This window comes from Anomaloglossus baeobatrachus, chromosome 10 (genome assembly GCF_048569485.1).
Source record: "Anomaloglossus baeobatrachus isolate aAnoBae1 chromosome 10, aAnoBae1.hap1, whole genome shotgun sequence".
Lineage (NCBI taxonomy): Eukaryota > Metazoa > Chordata > Amphibia > Anura > Aromobatidae > Anomaloglossus > Anomaloglossus baeobatrachus.
Genome location: NC_134362.1, coordinates 58,067,716 through 58,076,484, shown reverse-complemented (window position 1 = coordinate 58,076,484; position 8,769 = coordinate 58,067,716). Strand labels below are relative to the sequence as shown.

Here is an 8,769-nt window from a genome sequence, read left to right as displayed (position 1 = left end):
TATTAAAGTCCAATATACATATATCCCAAATTAAGAAGTGTCCCTGGATGACAGCACTCACATAATAAGAGTATGCTGGAGTACTTCATTCAAATATGAGGCACATTACTACAAAATAAGAGCATAAATTCGAGGAGATATATATCTGTAATTTTGTACTTTAACAATCATATTGTATTATATGATTATTTATTATCTGTCATTGTCATTAAAAACTAATAAAAAGAATGTCGAAAAAAAAATAAGTGCATTTACCTTATAATCTACACTGATGTGTTGTACACAAAATTAATTTTAAGATACCTGAGCATATGTGGCAGTCCAAGTTTCTGAAAGCACAGTAGATCTGCCCATCCTCATAGAAGACTATGACAATCTGAAAAAAAAGTCTAGGAGAAAGTTTTATGACCACCCTCCCACCCCAAATAAGAAAAAAAAGGAAGGGGGATAGTCCAATGACATTAAACCCATTAAAGGATTACTTTACAGGGAAACTATATATATATATAAAAAAAAAAAAAAAGAAAATCTTACCAAAATTCCACTATAGGCTGCTGATCCACTTATTGCAAATGTTCCCATTACCACCTTATAGTAAAGCTATCTACACAGTAAGACGTGTTCTGGACTCAGTAGCATACCAACTTAAGATAGTCTGGACTGGAAACGCTTGAAAATCAACTGGGTATGACCCTAGAATAAAAGCCTGAAAAACAAAAAGCCACAAGGTTTCCCCCAGACCACCCAAGACCCTTACTTACAAACCAATTCAGGTTGTCAGCACCACGTAGGATGAACTACTATAAATAAAGCTGTTTCTATCTTCTAGAAGACTTCACCAACTATGGATCACACCAAGCTCTTCTGAATGCATTAGGACCTTTGACATTGGCTCAGACTATGTTCACTGGTTTTCTTTTGGCCACATCAAACAACGACAGCTCATTCACCAGCCGGCACAACAACATCATCTGGTATTTCAACAAGACCTTTAGGTTATGAAGACCAAACACTTGCAGTTCTCGACAGTCCTCCTGCATAAAACTTCAAGCACTCAAAGTAGAAGAGTCAATTCCACTGCTATTCTGTAAAGTTTGTCCTTGATCATTTTCTGGCCTTCCTTTCAGAGTTTGTCATCCTGCTTCTTAATGTGATATTCTTCTAATTACCTCTCTTTCTCCAAGCTAAGAAGAGAACCTGCTTCATTCCATTGATTACACAAATGAAAAACTTATTTGTATAAGAGCACTATTTAACTGGGACATCCCAAGAATAGTTCATCTGACTTGTTAGAAATGCAGTTATCCTCCTGGACAAGTCTTCAACATTCATTATAAATAAGGGGTTTACAAATACAGGCATCTTCTCTTTAAATTACTTTTCCTAGCATGTTACTTTTTTTTTTTTTTTTTTTTAATCCAACCCGCCATTCTTTTTACGTAGCACAAAGGGTGTTCTGCCTCTCCTTCATATTAGATCTTCTCTAGTCTCCCCAAGTTTTTTTTCCAGCTTCTAGCCTTCTGTATTTTCACTTTCATATGAATATACATTCTAGCTTGTCCTTACTTTTATTTTGGATACATTCTAGCTTTTCTTTCCATACATGGATACATTCTAGCTTGTCATTTCTTCCCATGTGCAGATAACATTCTAGCTGTTCCTTCCATATGCAGATACACGCTAGTTGTTCCTTCCATATGCAGATACACGCTAGTTGTTCCTTCCATATGCAGATACACGCTAGTTGTTCCTTCCATATGCAGATATACACTAGTTCTTTTCTTATGCAGACACATGCTAGGTGTTCTTTTCATATGCAGTTACACGCTAGGCATACACGCTACGTGTTCTTTCCATAAGCACATACATTCTAGCAGTTCTTTCCATATGCAGATACATTTCTAGCTTTTCTTTTCCTTTCACATGTTGATACAAGCTAACTTTTCTTTCCATATGTAGATACAATCTAGATTTTCTTTCCATATGTAGATACATCTGGCCTGAGCTCCTTTCCCATACACATTTCAGATGGTTATTTGCAGATTTTTAAGCTCTTAAAACATCCTTATTGTTTTCACTCATCCAATCGTCAGAAATACCTTAACGTTAGTACTCCAATTTACTGTTAATTACCGATTTATCTCAAGAGATGAATCTGAAAGAGTGTAGAGAAGAGATATTGCCCCACAAGCCCACCCCTTTAACCAGTAACAAGACACTCAACATATTCTAAACTCTAAAGTTTGTTTTATTAACCTCTACATAAGCAATACAACCAGGACCATTAAAATAAAAGGTATTTAAAAAAAAAAGCCCAAAAATAAAAGCAAGTTCCAAATAAGGTAACAAAATTTACTAATTCATCAAACTGTCCATTATGGCCTACAAAAGGTGTTCCCAACCCCAGTCCCCAAGGGCCACCAACAAATCATGTATTCAGGATTTCCTTAGCATTGCAAAGGTATTGGAATTATCGCAAAGGTATGGGAATCGTCACCTGTGTAATACTAACGAAATCCTGAAAACATGACCCGTTGGTGGTCCTTGAGGTCTGGAGTTGGGGAATACTAGCCTACAATGTATTTTATTACTAAGGGGATAAATTAAAGTATATTTATGGGCAAAATTATTAAAGTCCAATATACATATATCCCAAATTAAGACGTGTCCCTGGATGACAGCACTCACATAATAGAGTATGCTGGAGTACTTCATTCAAATATGAGGCACATTACTACAAAATAAGAGCATAAATTCGAGGAGATTTATATCTGTAATTTTGTACTTTAACAATCATATTGTATTATATGATTATTTATTATCTGTCATTGTCATTAAAAACTAATAAAAAGAATGTCGAAAAAAAAATAAGTGCATTTACCTTATAATCTACACTGATGTGTTGTACACAAAATTAATTTTAAGATACCTGAGCATATGTGGCAGTCCAAGTTTCTGAAAGCACAGTAGATCTGCCCATCCTCATAGAAGACTATGACAATCTGAAAAAAAAGTCTAGGAGAAAGTTTTATGACCACCCTCCCACCCCAAATAAGAAAAAAAAGGAAGGGGGATAGTCCAATGACATTAAACCCATTAAAGGATTACTTTACAGGGAAACTATATATATATATATAAAAAAAAAAAAAAAGAAAATCTTACCAAAATTCCACTATAGGCTGCTGATCCACTTATTGCAAATGTTCCCATTACCACCTTATAGTAAAGCTATCTACACAGTAAGACGTGTTCTGGACTCAGTAGCATACCAACTTAAGATAGTCTGGACTGGAAACGCTTGAAAATCAACTGGGTATGACCCTAGAATAAAAGCCTGAAAAACAAAAAGCCACAAGGTTTCCCCCAGACCACCCAAGACCCTTACTTACAAACCAATTCAGGTTGTCAGCACCACGTAGGATGAACTACTATAAATAAAGCTGTTTCTATCTTCTAGAAGACTTCACCAACTATGGATCACACCAAGCTCTTCTGAATGCATTAGGACCTTTGACATTGGCTCAGACTATGTTCACTGGTTTTCTTTTGGCCACATCAAACAACGACAGCTCATTCACCAGCCGGCACAACAACATCATCTGGTATTTCAACAAGACCTTTAGGTTATGAAGACCAAACACTTGCAGTTCTCGACAGTCCTCCTGCATAAAACTTCAAGCACTCAAAGTAGAAGAGTCAATTCCACTGCTATTCTGTAAAGTTTGTCCTTGATCATTTTCTGGCCTTCCTTTCAGAGTTTGTCATCCTGCTTCTTAATGTGATATTCTTCTAATTACCTCTCTTTCTCCAAGCTAAGAAGAGAACCTGCTTCATTCCATTGATTACACAAATGAAAAACTTATTTGTATAAGAGCACTATTTAACTGGGACATCCCAAGAATAGTTCATCTGACTTGTTAGAAATGCAGTTATCCTCCTGGACAAGTCTTCAACATTCATTATAAATAAGGGGTTTACAAATACAGGCATCTTCTCTTTAAATTACTTTTCCTAGCATGTTACTTTTTTTTTTTTTTTTTTTTAATCCAACCCGCCATTCTTTTTACGTAGCACAAAGGGTGTTCTGCCTCTCCTTCATATTAGATCTTCTCTAGTCTCCCCAAGTTTTTTTTCCAGCTTCTAGCCTTCTGTATTTTCACTTTCATATGAATATACATTCTAGCTTGTCCTTACTTTTATTTTGGATACATTCTAGCTTTTCTTTCCATACATGGATACATTCTAGCTTGTCATTTCTTCCCATGTGCAGATAACATTCTAGCTGTTCCTTCCATATGCAGATACACGCTAGTTGTTCCTTCCATATGCAGATACACGCTAGTTGTTCCTTCCATATGCAGATACACGCTAGTTGTTCCTTCCATATGCAGATATACACTAGTTCTTTTCTTATGCAGACACATGCTAGGTGTTCTTTTCATATGCAGTTACACGCTAGGCATACACGCTACGTGTTCTTTCCATAAGCACATACATTCTAGCAGTTCTTTCCATATGCAGATACATTTCTAGCTTTTCTTTTCCTTTCACATGTTGATACAAGCTAACTTTTCTTTCCATATGTAGATACAATCTAGATTTTCTTTCCATATGTAGATACATCTGGCCTGAGCTCCTTTCCCATACACATTTCAGATGGTTATTTGCAGATTTTTAAGCTCTTAAAACATCCTTATTGTTTTCACTCATCCAATCGTCAGAAATACCTTAACGTTAGTACTCCAATTTACTGTTAATTACCGATTTATCTCAAGAGATGAATCTGAAAGAGTGTAGAGAAGAGATATTGCCCCACAAGCCCACCCCTTTAACCAGTAACAAGACACTCAACATATTCTAAACTCTAAAGTTTGTTTTATTAACCTCTACATAAGCAATACAACCAGGACCATTAAAATAAAAGGTATTTAAAAAAAAAAGCCCAAAAATAAAAGCAAGTTCCAAATAAGGTAACAAAATTTACTAATTCATCAAACTGTCCATTATGGCCTACAAAAGGTGTTCCCAACCCCAGTCCCCAAGGGCCACCAACAAATCATGTATTCAGGATTTCCTTAGCATTGCAAAGGTATTGGAATTATCGCAAAGGTATGGGAATCGTCACCTGTGTAATACTAACGAAATCCTGAAAACATGACCCGTTGGTGGTCCTTGAGGTCTGGAGTTGGGGAATACTAGCCTACAATGTATTTTATTACTAAGGGGATAAATTAAAGTATATTTATGGGCAAAATTATTAAAGTCCAATATACATATATCCCAAATTAAGACGTGTCCCTGGATGACAGCACTCACATAATAGAGTATGCTGGAGTACTTCATTCAAATATGAGGCACATTACTACAAAATAAGAGCATAAATTCGAGGAGATTTATATCTGTAATTTTGTACTTTAACAATCATATTGTATTATATGATTATTGGTTATCTGTCATTGTTATTAAAAACTAATAAAAAGAATGTCGAAAAAAAAATAAGTGTATTTACCTTATAATCTACACTGATGTGTTGTACACAAAATTAATTTTAAGATACCTGAGCATATGTGGCAGTCCAAGTTTCTGAAAGCACAGTAGATCTGCCCATCCTCATAGAAGACTATGACAATCTGAAAAAAAAGTCTAGGAGAAAGTTTTATGACCACCCTCCCACCCCAAATAAGAAAAAAAAGGAAGGGGGATAGTCCAATGACATTAAACCCATTAAAGGATTACTTTACAGGGAAACTATATAGAAAAAAAAAATAAAAATCTTACCAAAATTCCACTATAGGCTGCTGATCCACTTATTGCAAATGTTCCCATTACCACCTTATAGTAAAGCTATCTACACAGTAAGACGTATTCTGGACTCAGTAGCATACCAACTTAAGATAGTCTGGACTGGAAACGCTTGAAAATCAACTGGGTATGACCCTAGAATAAAAGCCTGAAAAACAAAAAGCCACAAGGTTTCCCCCAGACCACCCAAGACCCTTACTTACAAAACAATTCAGGTTGTCAGCACCACGTGATATGAACTACTATAAATAAAGCTGTGTTTCTATCTTCTAGAAGACTTCACCAACTATGGATCACACCAAGCTCTTCTGAATGCATTAGGACCTTTGACATTGGCTCAGACTATGTTCACTGGTTTTCTTTTGGCCACATCAAACAACGACAGCTCATTCACCAGCCGGCACAACAACATCATCTGGTATTTCAACAAGACCTTTAGGTTATGAAGACCAAACACTTGCAGTTCTCGACAGTCCTCCTGCATAAAACTTCAAGCACTCAAAGTAGAAGAGTCAATTCCACTGCTATTCTGTAAAGTTTGTCCTTGATCATTTTCTGGCCTTCCTTTCAGAGTTTGTCATCCTGCTTCTTAAAGTGATATTCTTCTAATTACCTCTCTTTCTCCAAGCTAAGAAGAGAACCTGCTTCATTTCATTGATTACACAAATGAAAAACTTATTTGTATAAGAGCACTATTTAACTGGGACATCCCAAGAATAGTTCATCTGACTTGTTAGAAATGCAGTTATCCTCCTGGACAAGTCTTCAAACATTCATTATAAATAAGGGGTTTACAAATACAGGCATCTTCTCTTTAAATTACTTTTTTTTTTACTTAGCACAAAAGGGTGTTCTGCCTCTCAGTCACATTAGATCTTCTCTAGTCTCCCCAAGTTTTTTTTTCCAGCTTCTAGCCATCTGTATTTTCACTTTCATATGAATATACATTCTAGCTTGTCCTTACTTTTATTTTGGATACATTCTAGCTTTTCTTTCCATACATGGATACATTCTAGCTTGTCATTTCTTCCCATGTGCAGATAACATTCTAGCTGTTCCTTCCATATGCAGATACACGCTAGTTGTTCCTTCCATGTGCAGATATACACTAGTTCTTTTCTTATGCAGACACACGCTAGGTGTTCCTTCCATATGCAGACACACGCTAGGTGTTCTTTTCATATGCAGATACATGCTAGGCATACATGCTAGGTGTTCTTTTCATATGCAGATACACGCTAGGCATACATGCTAGGTGTTCTTTTCATATGCAGATACACGCTAGGTATGCACGCTAGGTGTTCTTTTCATATGCAGATACACACTAGGCATACACGCTAGGTGTTCAAATCATATGCTGATACACGCTAGGCATACACGCTAGGTGTTCTTTTCATATGCAGATACACGCTAGGGATACACGCTAGGTGTTCTTTTCATAGGCAGATACACGCTAGGTGTTCTTTCCATAAGCAGATACATTCTAGCAGTTCTTTCCATATGCAGATACATTTCTAGCTTTTCTTTTCCTTTCATATGTAGATACATTCTAGCTTTTCTTTCCATATGTGGATACATTCTAGCTTTTCTTTCCATATGTGGATACAGTCTAGCTTTTCTTTCCATATGTGGATACATTCTAGCTTTTCTTTCCATATGTAGATACATTCTAGCTTTTCTTTCCATATGTGGATACAGTCTAGCTTTTCTTTCCATATGTGGATACATTCTAGCTTTTCTTTCCATATGTGGATACAGTCTAGCTTTTCTTTCCATATGTGGATACATTCTAGCTTTTCTTTCCATATGTGGATACAGTCTAGCTTTTCTTTCCATATGTGGATACAGTCTAGCTTTTCTTTCCATATGTAGATACATTCTAGCTTTTCTTTCCATATGTGGATACAGTCTAGCTTTTCTTTCCATATGTAGATACATTCTAGCTTTTCTTTCCATATGTGGATACAGTCTAGCTTTTCTTTCCATATGTGGATACATTCTAGCTTTTCTTTCCATATGTGGATACATTCTAGCTTTTCTTTCCATATGTGGATACAATCTAGCTTTTCTTTCCATATGTGGATACATTCTAGCTTTTCTTTCCATATGTAGATACAGTTTAGCTTTTCTCTTTTCCTTTCATATGTAGATACATTCTAGCTTTTTTTCTATTCCAGTCTTCAAACATATCCCTTGCTATCTTCCTGATTTTTCTTCTCAATCCTGAGACTTCAGTATGCTCTATTCTTGTCTGATCACTGTCCTAGTCTTCTGCCCTTTAATTTTCAGTTTCTCTTGCTTCTGCACTTTTAGGTCTTCTCGGCCCACCTTCTATAAAAGTTGTCTACAGCTATACACAGCAACAAGCCTTCTATGGAGACAGAACAGGACAGGAGCACAGCTGGGCTCAGCCATCACAGCTTCCTGACAGTCACATCGTACATACAACCACTGCTAGCACCTGTAAGGATAGTACACAAATATAAGACCCCCCAATAGACGTAACCCCCCCACCCAGTCTCCACACAAGCCCCCCAATACATAACCAACCCAGTCTCCACACCTTCCACATAAGACCCCCCCCCAATAGACATAACCTCCCCCCCCAGTCCCCACACCTTCCACCAATGCCCCATAATCTGCAGCCTGCCTTCATAGTCATATGAGAGAGCACAGAGAACACACTAAATACATAAACCCCAGGCAAACCATCCTGGCACCGCCCTACGCCTTCCTTGCTCTTCCGTAAGTCTGCTGGTAAACACTCGGAGGTTGCTTTTATACGCCGAGATGAGCAGTTTATGTATACTTCCGCCCAATGACGGCTCAGCGCACGGGAATGCATTAAATAATTACTAAAGTAAGTGTCCGTGTAGCTGTAGCATAAAGGATTCATAGTCATTAGTCATTGGGGAAGGTCGACTTCATTACTCGGTAAATAGCGGCACTGGCTGTAAACATCTTTAG

At 37.0% G+C, this 8,769-nt stretch overlaps 1 long non-coding RNA gene across 1 annotated transcript; it reads right to left on the bottom strand.

The window, feature by feature from the left end:
- Positions 1-7,895: 7,895 nt before the first annotated feature.
- LOC142255277 (uncharacterized) lies at positions 7,896-8,547 on the bottom strand. The gene is made up of 2 exons (XR_012727394.1): positions 8,512-8,547; positions 7,896-8,263 (listed from the first exon to the last, which is right to left on the bottom strand). It is a non-coding gene; the product is annotated as an uncharacterized LOC142255277 (long non-coding RNA).
- Between the last annotated feature and the right edge of the window lie 222 nt (positions 8,548-8,769).